Source organism: Pelobates fuscus, chromosome 1, assembly GCF_036172605.1.
Source record: "Pelobates fuscus isolate aPelFus1 chromosome 1, aPelFus1.pri, whole genome shotgun sequence".
Classification (NCBI taxonomy): domain Eukaryota; kingdom Metazoa; phylum Chordata; class Amphibia; order Anura; family Pelobatidae; genus Pelobates; species Pelobates fuscus.
In genome coordinates this window covers 265817487-265840622 of record NC_086317.1, presented here as the reverse complement: position 1 = coordinate 265840622, position 23136 = coordinate 265817487, and the positions used below count along the sequence as shown (strand labels likewise).

The 23136-nt window shown below is 45.0% G+C and overlaps 1 protein-coding gene across 1 annotated transcript in view; it reads left to right on the top strand.

Annotated features, from left to right (window-relative positions):
• The window catches only part of LOC134565935 (multidrug and toxin extrusion protein 2-like), a 177925-nt gene that overhangs the window by 65508 nt on the left and 89281 nt on the right, over nt 1–23136 (top strand). The gene's annotated exons all lie outside the window — the stretch shown is intronic.

Below are 23136 nucleotides of genomic sequence, written 5' to 3'. Positions count from 1 at the left end.
AACTCTGATCAGTATGAGCATGCAGAACAGGCTCCAGTATCAGGAGTCACTCTACTACTACATAATGATGCCTTGTTTCTGTCACTAGAGGACTGGTCTTGGCTGGATTAGGGATGAATAAGGGGGGTGCTAAATAAATTCCTCTAGCTGAGAGGCTTGCCAAGTAATGCAATCTAACGAAGTTTATAAATGTTTTTTAGATTTGTTTAATCTTAATTTGTGTAATCTGACTTTGACATGGCTGTTCAGATCAGTGGTGTAACTGTTGGAAGGCATTCACATGTGCTTTACAAGTAACTTTTTGGGAAGCCGGATTTACTTTCTAGGTGGTACATAATGCAGAAAATAAAAAAAAAATAAAATAGGGGGTGACCTAACACAGAATCATATAAAATACCAAATCAATGTGGGCAGCTACACATCTATGAGAGCGACTTGAAAGAAAATTAATATTCAAAACGTATTAGTGTGTGCACTTCTATTGATAAAATGTGAACCAATAATATATAATAATAATATTTAATGTATATACACACAGACAACAGTAATTGATCAAATATAACTCTCAATTATAAAAAACACTATGTAAGTGGTGAACCAACACAGAGTCTATAACACCCCCCCCCCCCCCCAAAAAAAAAAGGCAAACAGACTACATTTTTGAGCTGTTTGATTGTAACAGTGTTACAGTGTATGCTAAACTATCAATAATTGTATTCTACATTGTGGTTTCTTATTTCTGGCTCTCTATTTATGTGACTGCAGTTGTTTATTTACGTCATTGCCATCAGAATTTATTTTATGTTTATGTATGGTACTTATATAGTATTTTTTTATTATTGAGAATTATATTTTATCAATTATTGTTGTCTGTGTGCATATACATTAGGTATCTAATGCTAACTAAACTTCATGATTTTGACCCTTCTATATCTAACTTGTGTTGGTGGTGTAATTCCTCTCATGGGACCAGCTTCCATATTTGGTGGTCAAGTCCCAAAAAAACATTGTTCTAGGAGTGAGTCTCTGTTTTAATATCCATAAAATAAATGTTCAGAATTCAGAAGCTTCCAAAATCTAAATTCCGCAGTATTACTGAAAACAAATGATTTTAGAATGAATTGATCCAAAAAATCTCAACAAAACAAATGCTTCAAGTGGTTTTCCCAAATTCAAAAATCTTCTTTTTTTCAGCCCCAGAAAAGGCCAAATAAAAACACATAAAATCCGCCGTACTTGAAAAAAAAAACAAAAAAAACGAGCACCCAAAAAATCAGGCGAAAAAAAAAAAAAAACCCAGACGCTGAAAAAATAATCCATGTTCACCCATGGAGGGCACCGCGCAGACTGAGCTCCGCAGGGTGGGGGAAGGCTTATAAAGCCTTCCCCCGCCCTGCAGTTAGGCTCAGAGCACTCTGGTTGTTTGGTTTAAGCCATCCAATCAGAGTGCTCTGACAGGTAAATGAAAAGACTGACAGGTAAGTCTCTACATTTACCTGTCACAGCACTCTGATTGGTTAGCTTGAAATCCAGCCAATCAGAGTGCTCTGTGTCATTTTACACAGCTGTGTAAGTTGACTCATAACTCTCTGATTGGTTACTTTCAATCAACCAATCAGAGTGTTGTTATAAGTCAAATTACACAGCATGGGAAAAAAAAAACAGATGCTGAAAAAATAATCCATGTTAACCCATGGAGGCCACTGCGCAGACTGGGGAAGGAGTTCCGCACTGCGGGGGAAGGATTTTCCCACGCTGTGTAACTTGACTCATAACTTTGGTTGGTTACTTTCAATCGACCAATCAGAGTGTTGTTATGGAGAGGGGGTGATTGGGGACCCCTAGTCACCTTGGGGAGTAGCCTTTTTGTTTAGGGCCCCCACCCGCCACTCAGGTGTGGGGGCCGCAGAGGAGGACAATAGGTCCCCCCCCCCTTTATTTTACGTTAGGGCCCCCACCCGCCGCTCAGGGGTTGGGGCCTGGGGGGGCAATAGGTCCCCCCTTCAGTTTAAAAGCCCCCACTCACGCGGCATCGGGAGGGGAGGGTTTTTTTTGGGTTTTTTTTTAACAGTGAGTGGCCACAGGCTGCTCACTGTTTAATAGACATGCCCCTACTCCCTCTATAGAATGTACTAATAATTAGTAAGTTTTACTTAGTATTAGTAAATTTGTCTGAAAGACCAATTTAGGTCTTTCGGCCTTTTGGTAGATAGCTCCCTAATACCGTGGGAATTAGGGAGTTACCGTATATACTCGAGTATAAGCCGAGTTTTTCAGCACATTTTTTGTGCTGAAAAACCCCAACTCGGCTTATACTCGAGTCAATCGTCTGTATTATGGCAATTTGCATTGCCATAATACAGACAGGGGCTGTGGGGGCTGCAGAGAGATGTTACTTACCTTTCCTGCAGCTCCTGTCAGCTCTCTCCTCCTCCGCCGGTCCGTTCAGCTCTTCTGTCAGCTCACAGTGTAAATCTCGCGAGAGCCGCGGCTCTCGCGAGATTTACACTGGGAGCTGACCGAGGTGCTGAACGGACCGGCGGAGTAGGAGAGAGCTGACAGGAGCTGCAGGAAAGGTAAGTAACATCTCTCTGCAGCCCCCACAGTGCCCATCCACTGGACCACCAGGGAAGGAGAGCCCCCCTCCCTGGCCAACTAGCAAGCAGGGAGGGGGGACGAAAAAATGTATATATATTAATAATAATAAAAAAATAATAAAATAAAAATAATAAAATAAAAAATAATAATAAAATAAAATAATAATAATAATAATAAAAAAATGTAATGAAACAAAAAAAATATTAAAATAATAATTAAAAAATAAAAATGCCCACCCCCCACCAAGGCTCTGCATCACACTCTGCATTACACACACACATACACACACTGCATTCATACACACACACTGCACTCATACACACTCACACTGCATTCATGCACACACACTGCATTCATACACACACACTTCATTCATACACACACACACACACTGCACTCATACACACACACACTGCATTCATACACACACTGCACTCATACACACACTGCACTCATACACACACTGCACTCATGCACAGCATTCTCATACACACACACTGCACTCATACACACTGCACTCATACACACAGCATTCTCATACACACACTGCATTCATATACACACACTGCACTCATATACACACTGCACTCATACACACACTGCATTCTCACACACACACTGCATTCTCATACACACACACTGCATTCTCATACACACACACTGTAAATAAATATTCAATTAATATAATTTTTTAAGGATCTAATTTTATTTAGAAATTTACCAGCAGCTGCTGCATTTCCCACCCTAGTCTTATACTCGAGTCAATAAGTTTTCCCAGTTTTTTTGGGTAAAATTAGGGGCCTCGGCTTATATTCGGGTCGGCTTATACTCGAGTATATACGGTATCTACTAGGCAACTGCAAGGGAACATCCGAAGTCAAGAAATTCCAAAGTTGCCGAAGTTCCAAAGTACCAAAGTGCTGAACCGAACCTGAAGTCCCGAATATCGGAATGCTGAACCGAACCGAATATTTTCCCCATGCACATCCCTACTTCTTACAGGTGAACTCAGACCTGTAAATGCTTAAAAACCTAACTATTATTGGGTAACGGATCGCCTGGCACCCCGACTGGGTACCTCCGTTAAAGGATGCTCCTAGCGTTTCCTGAGGACTCCAAGCACTCTGGCAGACACCACAATCACCGAACCGAAGAAGCATATACATCCTCTCAAGCATATGAATGCTGTAGACAGTTGAATAGGAAACCATAGTCAAACTGGAACAGCATACAATAAATCCTCCCCCAAGAATGAGACGACACTTCACTTTGAGGGTTAAAACAGGAACTCCCTGTACTGGCACATACAGCCTCTTTTATTCACAATCCACAAAACATAGTACTGCCCACGGGGTTTTGCAGAACAACCAATAAACACATTACAACACATACAATGCGATTACAGCAGCCAATCAGACACAATGGGACAATAGAAACACACCCAGCATATTCCTCCCCTCAGCTTAGGAGATAATTGAGTCAATTACCGTATCTGCTCAATTATCTCCAAGCTGAAAAGTTACACTTTTTATACATTTTTATAATTTTGTGAGTTAACATCGTATATACATAAAACTTATATTATTTTAACCAGTATAACTTGGGGACAAACACATATCCAAAATTCACTTGAATAGGTTCAGGGGTTTAATGGTTAGGTCGAAGTCCTTTGTTTTCACTTGCAAGCATGGCTTTTCCTGCCCAAACCAGTTCCTACTGGTTTGGCAGTGTCCCTGGGACAACACCCTGCTGGAGAACAATGGATCCGGGGGAGGGGAAGAGGAAGTGTCCAAAAAGTTTCAGTATGTCCATACACTGTTTTTAAAAGGCCAGCACAGTACAATAAAAGTCCATTCACTGTGCTTAAAGGGCCAGTAGCCGCACAATAAAATACAATATGCCCAAATATTGCTTTCAAAAGTTTTACAACTTTACCAGGGGCCATAGTCAGCAGGTAGGAGGCCAGGCCTCTCCAATGCCCAGTGTCGAGGCGGGTTCCACCACATTTCTCCCCTTTCCCATTGAGACTATCCAGACTCCAGACCTTCAATCGGTCTGGGGCTCTGATAGTCGGTCGGCCTTTCTCACCCGGTGTAGCTATCCCGGTGTTCTCCTGCCACATGTGTCCAGTTGGAAATCCATAGTCTGGTGGAAAGGTAACCAGGGTGCTCTCTCACCTGGTTGGACAAAGCTGTTGCTGGGGAGAAGGGGTAACAGGCTCCTCTCCCTGCGACGACCTCTCTTGTAGTAGGGGAAAACAAACTGCCTTCTCTTCCAATACATTGTCCTGTTGTTGGGGGCCAGGACAGACTGTCCATATCTCCAGTGGTGCAGGTGCAGAGACTACTGTCCCATCTGCACTGTTGTGGCTTACTGTCTCCCCTTGGTGGGCTAGGCTGCCGCTGGGGAGGGGAAACGAGACTCCCCACCCGGTAAAATATTCTGCCGCTGGGGAGCAGGACTGACCGTCCGTACTCCCTGTAGATTGGGCGCAGAGTCCACGGTCCCATCTGCGCTGGTGAGGGGCTTAGTGTCTCCCCTTGATGGGTTACGCTGCTGCTGGGGATAGGGGGTAACAGGCTCCTCTCCCTGCGACACCCTCTCTGGTTGTAGGGGAAAACAAACTGCCTCCCCTACCAATACATTGTCCTGTTGTTGGGGACCAGGACAGACTGTCCATATCCCCAGTGGTGCAGGTGCAGAGACTACGGTCCCATCTGCACTGTTGTGGGGTTTACTGTCTCCCCTTGGTGGGCTATGCTGCCGCTGGGGAAAGGGGTAACAAACTCCTCTCCCTTACACGCTTTCAGCTGCTGGGGTGAGGGAGTAACCGGCTCCTCTCCCTGACACTCTCTTTGCTGGTAGAGAGGGGCACCGACTGTCTCCCCTTCCAATAATGTGCTCTGCCGCTGGGGATCTGGACTGACTTACCGCATCCCTGTAGGGCCGGTATCCCTGTAGGGCCGGTAGAGAGATCTCGGTCCCATCTCCACCTGCCATCTGTGGGTCTCTCCAGGACCAGTCCATGAGATCCCCTACTTCTGCAGCTGGTAGTGAAGCAGGGGGTACCTCGGCCACGTTTTCCCAGCTGTAGGCTTGCAGGTCTGGGTCCGCCACCCAGTTTTCCCGGTCTGCGTCCATGCTGGCATGAATTTAATAGTTCTACATAGTCCATCTCCAGCTCTCGTTCCATGGCAGCGAAACGGCGGAGGTCTTCTCCCAGTCCAATAGATCTCGGGCCCTGTAACATCTCACCTCGGTAATGCAAGATATCCCAGTACCGTGATTCTGCTGGACTGCCAAAGTCGACATCTTCCGCTAAGGCCTTCCACAACAGGCCTGGGCTAGTGTAGTTCTCCCCTTCCGGCTGGATGCCCACTGCCCTCCACGTCTCTGGCTGGACAGTGCACCACCACAGTGCCCGGTATGAGGCGTCCAGGCTCAGTTCCCTTTCCACGAGGTATTCAAGTTGTCTTACCCGCTCTCCTCTGGGTTGGTCTCCCAGAAGCGGCATCCGCCAGGCCATTTGTTCCTCCAACTGGTATGTGACACCCGGAAGGCGCTGCTGCCATTGATACTGGACTTCCTCCACTGCATCGTAACATAGTTCTTTCTGGGCAATATCTCTCCATTCTAATTTACTCTCTTCCTCAGGTGAGTGTGTTGCCCAGGGGTCCACGAAACCCATTTTCCCAAATCTTTATGTAGACAGGGATGCTGTATGAACACTAGCGTCGCCCTCACTTTGTAACTCCAAATGAACTGTGTCTCCGAACTGCTTTACCTCGCACTAGGACGCCATCCCACCGCTGCCACCAATGTAACGGATCGCCTGGCACCCCGACTGGGTACCTCCGTTAAAGGATGCTCCTAGCGTTTCCTGAGGACTCCAAGCACTGTGGCAGACACCACAATCACCAAACTGAAGAAGCATATAAATCCTCGCAAAAAACAATTAAGCTTATATAAGAAATATAAAGTAGTGAACTTACCAATGGGTAGAGTGAAGTGCCACTGACCGTTACCACCCGGAAGTGAAAGGAAGCTGCCAGTGACGTCAGACGTCTAGACGCACTAAGGTGAATGTGTGGTTACCATGTTGACCATAAAGCTGTGTAATGAGCGTGATAGTTAGATGTTGGGTGTCGTGTCACAGCATTGGAAGAATTGTGAAAGTAAGACCGATCTAGAGACTCAGACTATTGATTGTCCATATATATGGGGTCACCCCTTAGGAGTAGAAATAATAAAGTGGAATACAAAAAAGAAAAAAACGTGTGGAAAAAGTGAATATACAGTGAGTGCTGAATAACGTGCAAACAAACTACTCGATCTGGGGTGCGACATAATAGATAAATAATATCATAGCATGAATAAACACGGACAAAATAAGTATTTACATCATATCAGTGTACATAACATAATAAACGCTTTATACATAACATAATAAACGCAGAATATGGACAAAAAGTATCCACATATTTACAAATGTATCACGAAACATAAAGCCTATAAGTCTAGATCAGGGGTGTCCAACCTGCGGCCCCCCAGATGTTGCTGAACTGCGCGGAGCCCTCCATGGGTGAAGATGGATTAATTTAAGCGTTGGGTTTTTTCTTTTTCGTCAGGATTTTTTTTTGCGCTCGGGTTTTTTATTTTATTTTAAATTCGACGGGTATGATGGCTTTTTATTTGGCCTTTTTGGGGGCTGAAAAATGAAGATTTTAGAAAAAAGAAGACGTTGAATGGTAAGTTGAATTTTTCTTTACAGGTTAGTTATTTTATTTCCCCTCACTATTTTTAGGGTGAGGGGGGTAGGTAGGGGATAGTGGATAGTTTTATTTGGGGGTGGAGGGGGGGTGACTAGTGGCTTGGGACCCTTAGTCACCTTGATTGGGGGATGGAATTTTTTTTAGGATCCCCACCCACCGCTCAGGGGTGGGGGCCAGGGGGGGGGAGGACAGTAGGTTCCCCCCCCCCTTATTGTTTTCTAGGGTCCCCACCCATTGCTCAGGGGTGGGGGCCATGGGGGAGGACAGTAGCCCCCCCCCCCACCATTCTTATATAGGGCCCTCACCCACTGCTCCGGGGTGGGGGCCGGGGGGGAGGACAGTAGGTCCCCCCTCCTTATTGTTTTTTAGAGCCCCCACCCACCTCTCAGGGGTGGGGGCCAGAGGGCGAGGATAGTAGGTCCCCCCCCTTATTGTTTTTTAGGGCCCCCACCCACCGCTCAGGGGTGGGGGCCAGGGGGGAGGACAGTAGGTACCCCCCTTATCCTTATTTAGGGCCACCACCCGCCGCGCAGGGGTGGGGGCAGGTGGTGGACAATAGGTCCCCCCCATTGTGATTTATAGTCCCCACCGCGCAGGGGTGGGGGCAGGACAGTAGGGGTGGGGCCAATAGGTTTTGTTTTGTTTTTTCGTGTGTTTTTTTTTTTTTTACAGTGAGCAGCCACAGGCTGCTCACTGCTTACTAGACATACCCCTACTCTCGGTATAGCGAGTAGGGGCATATTATTTACTAATACTAGTAATCTTTACTTAGTATTAGTAAATTTGGCTGAAAGACCAATTTAGGTCTTTCAGCCTTTTAGTAGATAGCTCCCTAATACCGTGGGAATTAGGGAGTTATCTACTAAGCGGCTGCAAGATGCAGCCACAGCAATGAATAGGATCGGAGTTTCATTCATTCGAATGAAATTCCGATCCGAACAAAGTCCCGAATTGCATTCTAACACGAATGGAGACACTGTTAGAACGCAATTCGGCAGTTTTGCCGGCGTTCTGTCTAAGTGACAGGAAGCATCGTGGGAACAGGGAGGAAAGCTAAGAATCATGGGAAAATTGCTGTGACCACCGGAAAAGAAGCACACTTTGCTCCTCCGCTGGTCACCGCTGATCACTGCGTAGGAAACCTCCAGAAGAGAAGTAGTCCCTACTTTTTCTTAAGTTTTAAAGAAAACTATAGCAGATAGGAAGAAAAGAAGAACAGATCCTGAGAGAGTGGGAGAAGAGAAAACGATTGGGGAAAGGTAAGTTCGGCATGACAGTGCCGCTTTAATCCTTTCGGGGCCACTGTGTCCAAGAAGTGGATCCAGTAGGCTTCCCTCTGTAAAAGGGCCTTAGATCTGTCACCACCACAATCCAAAGGTGGGACATGATCTATCCCAATGAATTTCCAATGCTGTGACACGACACCCGATATCTAACTATCACGCTCATTACACAGCTTTTTGGTCACCATGGTAACCACACACTCCCCGCAGTGCGTCTAGACGTCTGACGTCACTGGCGGCTTCCTTTCACTTCCGGGTGGTAACGGTCAGTGGCACCTTACTCTACCCATTGGTAAGTTCATTACTTTATATTTCTTATATAAGCTTAATTGTTTTTTGCATATAGTGATCTTGAAAATGACCCGGCAGGGTCGAAACATCGATTGATTTCTATATGTATTGTACCATTTAATAAAACACCATCTGCACGAATTAGAAGACCTGTGACTGCATCCCGTTTTTCCTTATTCTACATATCGGACGTTTGTGGATACAGCACCCAGGCAAGATTTTTTTCACTTTAATACATCGCAAGGAGAGTGCCAAGCTTCCATTGTTATTATATATATATATATATATATATATATATATATGGAAGGCGTGGCCTGAAGTTGTGGCCTCATTACCTGTTAGGTCTGGCGAGTTGTTGGAGAGAGATCGGCACTTCCGGTCGTTCCTGACACCATTCTGCTTACCTGTGTCTTCGTGGTCGGCTTCCAGGGTCCTGTCCCCTCCGGGTTCTGCTGGCTGGCTTTCACCGTTAGGCCTGGAGGTCGCGGGATTTGGTTGTGCGACAAAATCGTAAGTTACACGGCCGTCGCAATTTTAGGCACGGCCGGTTTTTCGTCATCACTATACGACGATTACACGTACGGTAGCAGTTCGATACTTAATCATACGAATAAACGGCATTCGGTTACGGCTGTTATACAGTACTTATCTATGTTCATAGTTTTATTTTGTGCGTAAAATTCGGTACATTCTGGTCATGTTAATGACCGTTCGTTTGCCGAAACGCTTTTAATTAGAGGTTAAAAACTTGTTACAGGCACTAGGGCGACCTCTGGTGGCTGGTTACTGTTACTGTTTGCTCTTAAATTATGGTTCCACGACCCCTAGTGGTTGTATAAGTTATGACATATGGCATTTAATGCATTTTTTATTTAGGTTTTACCATAGCATATTTTTAGGCATATGTTATACACGGCTGGAACAATTACATGTTACAGAGCATTTTTGTTGCAGGAATTATGACACATATGGGTTTTGGTAGGGTATATGTCTGGAAATTCTTCCATAAGGAGCATTGTTTCCAATAATACGGTATACCTTTGGTTATAATCAACACATACACCATTTTAGTATCAGTAAAATACATACGGGACATATGGTCACATATAATGCTTAGCATTCTTATGATTATGGACCTCTTATGTTTTCAGTATTCAACAGCAATTCCACGGTGGGCTGCTAATCTACCAACTTTTTCACTTGACATAGGTCAGTAATCACGATTGATTATCCCTTATTGGTCACGCAAAACTTGTGTTTTTCTGTATTACTAGGTATAGGCATCCTTGCTCTTTTTGAGTATTTGGTTCCAGTCCCCTACTTTGACGTATTTACTGGTAGGTATCAGAATAGCTGGGGAGTAAGGGGTACATATTGATTACCCTTACAAACACAAATTACTCTTGTAGGTTACTACAGATCGCCTGTATCACCTTATCATACTATCTGGCAACTTGCTCATCAAGTACGTCATGTTTTTCGCAAATTATTTCTCCCGCCCTTCCTACCCTTTCGGGTAGAGATATACTGGCACACTCATAGGAGCCTCTAGGTATGTTTTCTGGCCTTCTACGCCTTAAGTAGTGGTCCCGCGAGGCCAACATCCTATCCTCATTTCAGAGGTACGGCATTCCCTCGGGCCAATTCATAGCTAGCCGCCTCGCTTGGTTGCATAGAGAGGGCCTCACTTGTCACGTCCATTCTGTCTTATGCTATTACAAGTCACTGAGAGGCCATAATGCCAATGGCCACATACCCCACACGAGCCAAATCATAGATAGTGCCTCTCAAAGCCGCCTGCCAACTAGTAGGGCCTCACCTGCCACGTTACTAAGTAATTCTTTCGCCACTTGGCATTTAGTTACACCAGCCAGTTGGGTAGGACCCCAGGTAATTTATTATTTTTATGTTGTAGCATGTCACAAGACCCTGAAGGCGGGGAAGAGTTGTCCATCCCAAGTACACCGGCTAGATCGGTCACGCCATCCCGGGGTGACGACAACGCAAGCCCTGCATCACTCAGGGCATGGACTATTCCCAGGATCACTGCCAAATTAAGAAAAAGGAATATTCCTTTCTCTGCTACGGCTAGGAAAGCAGAATTACACAGGCTGATGAATACACAGACTGATAACTCAGGGGCAGGGAGGGGTCCAGTGGCAGCCAGTCTTCCGATCTGCATACGGTTTTGTCCTCAGTCCTGACCTCTTTGGGTCGTATTACGGACAAGCTCGACAAGATGGATGCAGATAGCCATCAACGGTCATCTGCTGCTTCAGGCAATCCTGTCGCTACGGTGCGCCTGGACCCCCTACCGGGTAATATACCAACCGGTCTGAAAGACCCACACATCATTAACCCAGCACACATGGTGCCTGCAAACACTAAAAAGGACATCTTGGAGGGGAAGGATATCAATTTGGTATCACTTCTTATAGCCTCGCAGGATGTCCTTGAAATAAGACCTATGCATATGGGGATGTGTCGGTTGTGTTGAAGTCCAGAGATCCCAGGTTGAATAGGAAACTATCTATTCCCGAATTTGTATTGGCTTTCGGGATATACAGAGATGTGATATGCTCTGTATACCCGGATAGGATGGAGGAATTGGGCCTGTATCTCCACAAGCTGGTGGATTTGGGGGACAAGTACGGTGGTACCTCTTTTTACGACTACCACCGTGCCTTTTCCGCAAAGTCGTCGGCCGCCCTATCTCAGTTCAATTATCAAGCTGATTGGGGTGTGCTTGATACAGAACTGTTTTGCCGACACTTTGCGGGCCTAAAAACTTGTGCCATTTGCTCGTCCAACTCCTCCACACTGCTAATCTGTGCCATAATTCTCCAGAGGTGAATGCTGCATTTTCTCCTACTAATGTGGTGCCCACAGGGAGAACAGGCAGGGTGCTTAAAGATAAGCTAGGCCTTGATATTGTGTTCTTGGGAAAATCGCAAGTGTGTAACAATTTTAACACTGGCACTTGCGGATACAGTGCCTGCAGACTTCTGCATGTCTGCTCCCAATGTTTCAGGGCTCACTCCAAAGTAATGTGCCCCAATAAACTATATCCTAAGCAGTACTTATCATTTCTTAATGTCTCCCTACTGAAAGAGCTTTTGTGTGGTCACCCATTACCACATCTAGTTGATTTTTTGGTAGCAGGGTTTACTTTGGGGTTTCACACGGTATTATTCACATGCCTACGGGAATCCTGGAATGTAAAAACTTACAGACAGCCCCAGTAGCACCCGACGCTATTGATCTACTCCTACAGAAAGAAATTGACCAAGGTTTCTTATTAGGTCCTTTTGACTACCCACCCTTCACGGTTTGGAGAACTAACCCAATAGGTCTGGTCACAAATAAATCTTCAAATAAACAAAGGTTAATTCTCGACCTGTCAGCTCCCCATGCATCACATACCCCAAGTCTAAATTTGTTAATCCCATCAGAAGAATTTTCCCTCCAATATGCGACCATAGATTATGCTTTGAAGCAGTGGTCGGCTTAACATCAACTAAATCCCCATATTTATTCTCTTAGATAGGCGTTTTATAGTAGCCTTCTTAGTTATGAATTTTTACAAGTCTGAGTGCGCCGTAACTAGTTTTTTCTGTATGAATTTTGGTCACTGCGGCAGCACCTTTCTTGCATAATGCATCTTTCGGGTGTGCCCCCAATCTCTTCTCTGTGCAAGTATATTTGGAATCCAGACCAGATTCCTTTGGGGTTAAGCACCCCAACCAGGCCCCCCAGCTTCTGAGATCTCTTTAGACTAAACACTTTAATTGTTTAGTTGTTACACTGTTTTTAGTTGCTTTTATCACTCTTTATTGTATACTCACTTTGCTCTTACATAGAAATTAATTCAATACACTGTAGCTTGTGTTTAGCACCAGTACTATTTAATTTGTCTCCCACATTTTGTAATTAGCGTAGGACTCACTGTTATTGGGGTACTTTGAAGCAGTGGTGGGCTTAACATCATATGGCCATATGGTGGAACTAAATCCCCATATTTATTCTTAGATAGGCGTTTTATAGTAGCCTTCTTATGAATTTTTACAAGTCTGAGTGCGCCGTAACTAGTTTTTTCTGTATAGATAATGCCGTCACTGCCATCCTCTCGGCCGGGGTAGGGGCATGGCTGAGTAAAACGGATATTGTAAACGCTTTTAAGTTACTCCCTATCCATCCATCCCTTTGGCATTTACATGGTGTTAAGTGGCATGATTCATATTATTTTTTCACACGTCTCACATTTGGTTCTAAAAGCAGCCCTAGGATTTTCAATATATTTGCTGAGACGTTGAGCTAGATGCTGCTTAACATCTGTAAATGGAGAGAGAAAAACGGGTCGCAAGAGTATTCTGAGAACGGACAGCAGCTGAAATAGCCTGCCCTTCGGTGGTTCCCCGCTCAGAACTCAAGCTGGTTTTAGCTCATCTTGTGCCATTACAGAGAGAACATATCTGAAGCATATCAGACTGGTCCCACCCATACGGGCAGTCCAGATCCGAAATGCCAGCAAGTCCTCTCTGCACGAGAGATACAGCAACCCCAGATGATCATTTCAGCCTTGTTAGGCATCATCAGTGAGGCATAGCTGATATCTCTCTAGGCACCGTGAGCAAGGGGTCCACGTCTGGATTACCCTTTAAACTTATGGAGAGAGAAAAACGGGTCGCAAGAGTATTCTGAGAACGGACAGCAGCTGAAATAGCCTGCCCTTCGGTGGATCCCCGCTCAGAACTCAAGCTGGTTTTAGCTCATCTTGTGCCATTACAGAGAGAACATATCTGAAGCATATCAGACTGGTCCCACCCATACGGGCAGTCCAGATCCGAAATGCCAGCAAGTCCTCTCTGCACGAGAGATACAGCAACCCCAGATGATCATTTCAGCCTTGTTAGGCATCATCAGTGAGGCATAGCTGATATCTCTCTAGGCACCTTGCTCACGGTGCCTAGGGAGATATCAGCTATGCCTCACTGATGATGCCTTACAAGGCTGAAGCGATCGTCTGGGGTTGCTGTGTCTCTCGTGCAGAGGGAACTTGCTGGCATTTCGGATCTGGACTGCCCGTATGGGTGGGACCAGTCTGATATGTTTCAGAGAAGTTCTCTCTGTAATGGCACAAGATGAGCAAAAAACAGCTTGAGAACTGAGCGGTGACCGACCGAAGGGCAGGCTATTTCAGTTGCTGCCCGTTCTCAGTATTCTCTTGCGACCCATTTTTTCTCTCCACAAGTTTAAGGGATAATCCAGACGTGGACCCCTTGCTCACGGTGCCTAGGGAGATATCAGCTATGCCTCACTGATGATGCCTTACAAGGCTGAAACGATCGTCTGGGGTTGCTGTGTCTCTCGTGCAGAGGGAACTTGCTGGCATTTCGGATCTGGACTGCCCGTATGGGTGGGACCAGTCTGATATGTTTCAGAGAAGTTCTCTCTGTAATGGCACAAGATGAGCAAAAAACAGCTTGAGAACTGAGCGGTGACCGACCGAAGGGCAGGCTATTTCAGTTGCTGCCCGTTCTCAGTATTCTCTTGCGACCCATTTTTTCTCTCCACAAGTTTAAGGGATAATCCAGACGTGGACCCCTTGCTCACGGTGCCTAGGGAGATATCAGCTATGCCTCACTGATGATGCCTTACAAGGCTGAAACGATCGTCTGGGGTTGCTGTGTCTCTCGTGCAGAGGGAACTTGCTGGCATTTCGGATCTGGACTGCCCGTATGGGTGGGACCAGTCTGATATGTTTCAGAGAAGTTCTCTCTGTAATGGCACAAGATGAGCAAAAAACAGCTTGAGAACTGAGCGGTGACCGACCGAAGGGCAGGCTATTTCAGTTGCTGCCCGTTCTCAGTATTCTCTTGCGACCCATTTTTTCTCTCCACAAGTTTAAGGGATAATCCAGACGTGGACCCCTTGCTCACGGTGCCTAGGGAGATATCAGCTATGCCTCACTGATGATGCCTTACAAGGCTGAAACGATCGTCTGGGGTTGCTGTGTCTCTCGTGCAGAGAGAACTTGCTGGCATTTCGGATCTGGACTGCCCGTATGGGTGGGACCAGTCTGATATGTTTCAGGGAAGTTCTCTCTGTAATGGCACAAGATGAGCAAAAAACAGCTTGAGAACTGAGCGGTGACCGACCGAAGGGCAGGCTATTTCAGTTGCTGCCCGTTCTCAGTATTCTCTTGCGACCCATTTTTTCTCTCCACAAGTTTAAGGGATAATCCAGACGTGGACCCCTTGCTCACGGTGCCTAGGGAGATATCAGCTATGCCTCACTGTTGATGTCTTACAAGGCTGAAACGATCGTCTGGGGTTGCTGTGTCTCTCGTGCAGAGGGAACTTGCTGGCATTTCGGATCTGGACTGCCCGTATGGGTGGGACCAGTCTGATATGTTTCAGAGAAGTTCTCTCTGTAATAGCAGAAGATGAGCAAAAAACAGCTTGAGAACTGAGCGGTGACCGACCGAAGGGCAGGCTATTTCAGTTGCTGCCCGTTCTCAGTATTCTCTTGCGACCCATTTTTTCTCTCCACAAGTTTAAGGGATAATCCAGACGTGGACCCCTTGTTCACGGTGCCTAGGGAGATATCAGCTATGCCTCACTGATGATGCCTTACAAGGCTGAAACGATCGTCTGGGGTTGCTGTGTCTCTCGTGCAGAGAGAACTTGCTGGCATTTCGGATCTGTACTGCCCGTATGGGTGGGACCAGTCTGATATGTTTCAGAGAAGTTCTCTCTGTAATGGCACAAGATGAGCAAAAAACAGCTTGAGAACTGAGCGGTGACCGACCGAAGGGCAGGCTATTTCAGTTGCTGCCCGTTCTCTGTATTCTCTTGCGACCCATTTTTTCTCTCCACAAGTTTAAGGGATAATCCAGACGTGGACCCCTTGCTCACGGTGCCTAGGGAGATATCAGCTATGCCTCACTGATGATGCCTTACAAGGCCGAAACGATCGTCTGGGGTTGCTGTGTCTTTCGTGCAGAGGGAACTTGCTGGCATTTCGGATCTGGACTGCCCGTATGGGTGGGACCAGTCTGATATGTTTCAGGGAAGTTCTCTCTGTAATGGCACAAGATGAGCAAAAAACAGCTTGAGAACTGAGCGGTGACCGACCGAAGGGCAGGCTATTTCAGTTGCTGCCCGTTCTCAGTATTCTCTTGCGACCCATTTTTTCTCTCCACAAGTTTAAGGGATAATCCAGACGTGGACCCCTTGCTCACGGTGCCTAGGGAGATATCAGCTATGCCTCACTGTTGATGCCTTACAAGGCTGAAACGATCGTCTGGGGTTGCTGTGTCTCTCGTGCAGGGGGAACTTGCTGGCATTTCGGATCTGGACTGCCCGTATGGGTGGGACCAGTCTGATATGTTTCAGAGAAGTTCTTTCTGTAATGGCACAAGATGAGCAAAAAACAGCTTGAGAACTGAGCGGTGACCGACCGAAGGGCAGGCTATTTCAGTTGCTGCCCATTCTCAGTATTCTCTTGCGACCCATTTTTTCTCTCCACAAGTTTAAGGGATAATCCAGACGTGGACCCCTTGCTCACGGTGCCTAGGGAGATATCAGCTATGCCTCACTGATGATGCCTTACAAGGCTGAAACGATCGTCTGGGGTTGCTGTGTCTCTCGTGCAGAGGGAACTTGCTGGCATTTCGGATCTGGACTGCCCGTATGGGTGGGACCAGTCTGATATGTTTCAGAGAAGTTCTCTCTGTAATGGCACAAGATGAGCAAAACACAGCTTGAGAACTGAGCGGTGACCGACCGAAGGGCAGGCTATTTCAGTTGCTGCCCGTTCTCAGTATTCTCTTGCGACCCATTTTTTCTCTAACATCTGTAAATGCCCCGCCGTCATACATTACCTGGACGATTTCCTGACCATAGAAAGTAACCTGGTACCTCCTAGTAGCCTCCTGTCAATAACGCGACTGTTTACACAATTAAGAGTACCTATTTCACTGACAAAGACTGAAGGTCCAGATACGATCATCAACTTCTTGGGGGTAGTGCTGGACTCTGTGCATATGCAGGCTAGCCTCCCCGGAGAGAAGATTGAACGTATCCTGGCGGCCATCAACCTCTACCTAGTAGGTGGCTCATGTAATATGAAAAAGTTACAATCCCTGTTGGGTTTGCTCAATTTCGCCATGAAAATTATTCCACAAGGGAGAGCATTCATTTCCCGATTGCTTAGCCTTTTTCCACGCATTACGTTAGATGTACATGCCACAGCGGACTTACGTATGTGGAGGGAATTTTTGCTCAATTGGAATGGGAGAAGCATTTTTATCCCGGTATGGTCAGAGAATTCGGTGTCCGTCTGAACGGACGCCGCTGGCACTTCAGGTTTTGCCGCTATTTGTAGCAATGAGTGGATGTGGGGTAAATGGCCGGGGGAAATTACTGAGATCCCCAAGTTCAAGGACACGTCAGCCTTGTTTGAGCTCTACCCAATCGTAGCAGCAGCTAGGTGGGGAGCTTGCTGGTCTGGGAATATGGTGTGTTGCTTCTCGGACAACATGGCAACGTGCCATATTGTAAACAAAGGACGTTCCTCTTCCCTGGCCATCATGCGGTTTATGAGGACTCTCACATGGTTAGCTGCAAAACACTGTTTTCTTTTAACTTGCATTCATGTGCCAAGGGTTCTCAATATTGCTGCTGACCACTTATCACGGTCTCGGTTTCAGGAGTTCTGGGCAGCGCTACCAACGGCTACCCTGATACCAACTCCGGTACCGCAGTGGCAGGAGATGGTTTGGGACTAAAAGAACTCAATATTCTCAATATTGCTGCTGACCACTTATCACGGTTAGCTGCAAAACACAGCTAACCTACTTCCTCGTCAGTTCCGGCACATGACAAGAGTTATCATGGGAGACAACTCTCGCAACTCGATCTTTCTGATAACACCAGGAAGGCGTATGGCATGGGAGACAACTCTCGCAACTCGATCTTTCTGATAACACCAGGAAGGCAGGGCTTTTCACGTTTTCAATAAATTCTTGCTGGACTTTAATATCACTGACCAGTTTGCCATGTAAACTATTGTTGCGTTCATTTCTTTTTGCCACCTTCAGCTAACACTATCATTCAATACCATTAAGTTGTATGTCACGGGTATTCAACATCACATCCTCACCACTTGGCCTAACAGACAACGCTTTCTGTCATCCTACCAAGTCAAAGCCATACTTAAAAGTATTAACCCCTTAAGGACACATGACATGTGTGACATGTCATGATTCCCTTTTATTCCAGAAGTTTGGTCCTTAAGGGGTTAAAGACTCCACTCCTATACCCTCACCATCCAGACTACATATCCACGATCTATTGTTTCAGTCATTGTCAAATCTACTAGACACCTCACCTTTCGAAGCACATACTAATCGTATAATTAAAACAGCCATCTATTTAGCCTTTTACTGTTTTCTTCGGCCCAAAGAGTTCACCACCACTAACTATAACTCACCCAACTTCATCGCTAGGTCGAATCTGGTGAAGGTACAAGATCACTATCTGTTATCCCTACACCACACCAAAACTAGCGCCAAAGGACAGATGGTCACGATCGCCTATTACCCCACTAATAATAAATGGTGTCCGGTGGAAGTTTTCGACAATTTTCTTGCCTTCCGCATTATGGCTCCTACACTACCACTCCTGTCCTTACACGGTAATAAGCTCACTACGAGTAAGCTCATGGTGTATGTTAGGATGTTGTTGGTCCGGTTAGGGTTGAACCCGGCCAACTATTCTGGTCACTCATTTAGAATAGGAGCCGCCACTACCGCTTCTAAAAAGAATATCCCAGCTCACATCATTAAAATTTTGGGCCGATGGAAATCCATGGCGTACACCAGATACATACCTCAGCCAATACAAGAAGTACGCCTAGCATTCAAGACTATGAATATGTAATATGCTATGTTGGGTTTTGTAGGATGAATAAACTAGTTTATATATTTTTGCCCTCTTTTATTTCAGGCCTACTTCCTCGTCAGTTCCGGCACACCACAACTGACTTTTCCATTCTATGTTTGTCTTATGTTACTGATACTACGGCTTTATGCCGTGACCACAAATGGAAGGCGTGGCCTGAAGTTGTAGGAGGGGCTTGGTTCCCCTTCTTAAGGAGCACCAGCCCTTCCCTCATTACCTGTTAGGTCTGGAGAGTTGTCCCACCCACCACACCTCCTTTTATAAGCAATTTATAAGGTAGGCCCTCATTTATTTCAGGCCTATTTCATCGTCAGTTCCGGCACACCACAACTGACTTTTCCATTCTATGTTTGTCTTATGTTACTGATACTACGGCTTTATGCCGTGACCACAAATATATAAATATATATATATATATATATATTCGTGTCATATTAAAATCCACAATGTCAGCTTTATATGCTAATTATATGCTAATTACAATATACCTAGCACCTGAACTCCAAGTGCCTTGTACAAGTTTACATAAAATTATAAAATCATCTCTCAATTAATAAACTCTCTCTCTGTGTCTGGGCTACAAATAGCTCATTAGATTCTTGACTTTTCAAGAATCGTGCCATGACAGAGTTTTGTGTCTTCTCTTATGTATACGAGGTAACCGAGGTATATATTATTTTTAGTTAAAACTTCCATAGTTCAAGTCCAAAAATGGGTGCCATATATAGATATATAAAATCCTAATAATCCAATATAAAAATTTTCAGCAGAGTTAATAAGATTAAAGTATATGCTTGCTATATCTATAAAATACAATAACATACCCTCTTGAACAAGTCAAACCTCTCAGTCTTGATAAAATGGAGTAGCATCTCTACATCCACAATTCTCTGCTCCGTATCCCTAATATTAATAAGTACACATTTATCCTTCAGATTTTCAATGAAGTCATGTTAGGACATATCTTAATTTGGCAAAGAGAAGAGGTCATGATCATTAAATTACATAGCATTAACCAGTGTTCATTTTGACTAGAAAGCCATTAATTTTAGTCGTATTTTAGTCATCTGAATTCTTTTACTTTTAGTCTAGTTTTAGTCGACTAAATCTACTGGAGGCTGTGACGAAAGTAACCTTGCCACTGGCTTTTGGAGGGGCCTGTTTGCCAGCCTCCTACCCTGTGACTATGGCCCTTGTAATAGACCTGGCTAAAATACTTTAAACAGGCTCTGTTCATGCAATTGGGACTATATGGTTAGTTTACCGAACAACCGCACGAATCAGAGACCACCTTGGAGCTTGTTAGCATCTATTAACAACTTGGAACGTTTCTCACTGCAGTGTTCTAAATGTTCCTCTGGGTGGCTGCAATTCCTATGGACAGCCACGAGGTGGCAGCCATCTTGTTCGCATTAACGCAGGCTGCGGTGTTTGGGAATGAATCTCATGGAACTAAAATCGGACACTGAAACTCCCCAACACAGCTGAACTTCCATCATCGCCTGCATTCGGTTCTATACACCTTAGAAGGGCACTGTTCGGTAAGATTATTCGCCTGGATGAAGGGAACAAGCTCCAGGGTAAGACTGTTGACTCTGTTCAGTAGTTTGTTTGTTTTCAAATTACCGAACTAGACCGACCGCAAGCCCTGGTTCTCTGGAACTGTTTTGGGCATGGGACCATGCCTGCGGTCGGTCAAATAAATGACTTCCATAGAATTCCTGAACCCCTGAACTGATCTGGGTGATTTTTGGATATGTTGGTCACCCAGATCAGGGCTATCAGGGGATGTAACATTTGTGGGGATTTTATGTGGTTTTGGGGTAATTTTGGCATCTTATATAAATATATGTTTTTCTGCCTTGAGATAATTGCGTTAATACAGTATCTGACTCAATTACCTCCCATGCAGAGGGGAGGGATAGTGTGCTGTGTGAGGGAGTGACGTGCCTTGTAACCTCATTGTTATTGGTCTGTGAAGTTGTAAATGAGTCTACCACCAGGTCTATGTGGGCATACCCCTTGCATGGGGATTGTCATATAAGTCCAGATGTGACTCCCATTAAACTGAGATTCGTTTTACCATTCATGAAGTTCAGGCTCATGTTTGGGGGATTGGAGAACTACATTCACTCTGGGTATTGCTATATCACAATACTCCCTTGGGTATAATCACTAGCTCTTATAAGAGCTGTTCCTGCTACGCTCTCTGAACTAGGAGAGGTCCACCCACTGGAAGCTGGATCCTGGACTTGGGTCCAGGGTGGGTGGAGGACGACGAGACCCCAACCAAGCTTCGGCAGTTGTGGGGTCTACGATGCTGATGGTGTCTGGTGGAGTGCTTGGAGTCCTCGGTGATCACTAGGTGCATCAATTTGCGGAGGCACCTGGTCCGTGTGCCAGGCGGTCCATCACAGAGGCTTTAGTCAACTAAATCTACTGGAGGTTTTAGTTGACTAAATTTACTGGAGGCTGTAGTCGACTAAATCTACTGGAGGCTTTACTCGACACAACTAAAATCTACTGGGTTTAGTTAAAGCCTGTTCTTCCAGCCTAATTGCGTGACCTGTGGATAGATCTGTTTATGAATAGATTTCTACATAATGGTTTGTATGGGCCCCGAATATATTTGTATAAGAGCTTCTATTTCAACTGTCAAAAGTGAAGACAAATAAGTCGATGGGGCCTGATGGAATACACCCAAAGTTATTAAAAGAGCTTAGTGGTGTACTAGCAAAATCATTAATGGATTAATGGTATTAGGAAGGAGTCGGGCAATTATAGGCCAGTAAGCCTTACTTCAGTAGTGGGGAAGGTAATGGAAACCATGTAAAGGGAAAGGATTGTTGAACATCTAAAATCACATGGATTTTAAGATCAGAGACAACATGGGTTTACGTCAGGGAGATCATGCCAAACTTATCTTATTGATTTTTTTTGATTGGGTAACTAAAATAATAGATCAAGGTGGTGCAGTCGACATTGCTTACCTAGATTTCAGTAAGGCTTTTGACACTGTTGCACATAGAATGCTTATCAATAAACTGCACTCTTTAAGTTTGCATTCCAATATTGTTAAATGGGTAAGGCGGTGGCCGAGTAACAGGAAACAGCGGGTTGTAGTCAATGGAGTATATTCGAAGCAAGATCTTGTTACCAGTGGGGTACCTCAGGGATCTGTACTTGGACCCATTCTCTTTAATATTTTTATTAGTGATATTGCAGAAGATCTTGATGGTTTTTGCTGATGATACAAAAATATGTAACAGGGTTGATGTTCCAGGAGGGATAAGCCAAATGGCAAATGATTTAGGTAAACTAGAAAAATGGTCAGAGCTGTGGCAACTGACATTTAATGTGGATAAGTGCAAGATAATGCATCTTGGATGTAAAAACTACTCGTTGTACTCTATCCTTAAGCCAGTGTTCTACCCAAGAAAAAGAATATTCATCTAGACTGATTTATTTTAGTTTGAACACTAGCCTGTAGTGAGGAACTGTGGTGGAATCTCGGTAAAAATAAATTTAGTAGGCCGAGATTACCACGTGGCATGTGTACGTGCATATGCTGACGTATCGGTCGGTTGGTTGCACGTGGCAAAGATACGATCAGTAGTGTACGGAGCATGTGCGAGAATACCAGATATAGTATTCCCCTGCTCCATTTTGCTGGACAAGCCATGCGGTCAAGCAGGAAGTTAGTTCTTGTTCGTATTGATTGGTTATGAGAATGTGCGGGTGGAGCTTATTATGGGAGGAGTTATGTGCCTATATAAGGAGCCTGCACTATTGTCCGGGGCTCAGAACTTGTTGTATTTTGGTGACATTAATCCCTCTGAGTCCCGATCGGTGAACCGAATAAAGAATCTCTTCCTTCCTGAAGAAACCTGTGTCCATCTCTCTGTGCTTGGCTTCCGTCAGTTTCTCCGGTATCAGAACCATATCAAACGCCTTTGCAAAATCCAAGATCACATCCACTGCAATACCCTGATCTATACTTCTACTTACTTCTTTGTAGAATGCAATTAGGTTTGTTTGACATGACCTATGTTTCATAAAACCATGCTGATTATTGTTAATAACAAAGTTCTTGCGAATGAATTCCTGAATATTATCCCTTAATAACCCTTCAAATATTTTCAGTCACAGAGGGTAATCTCACAGGTCTATAATTTCCAGGCAAGGATTTTGAACCCTTTTTAAATATAGGAACAACATCTGCCTTCC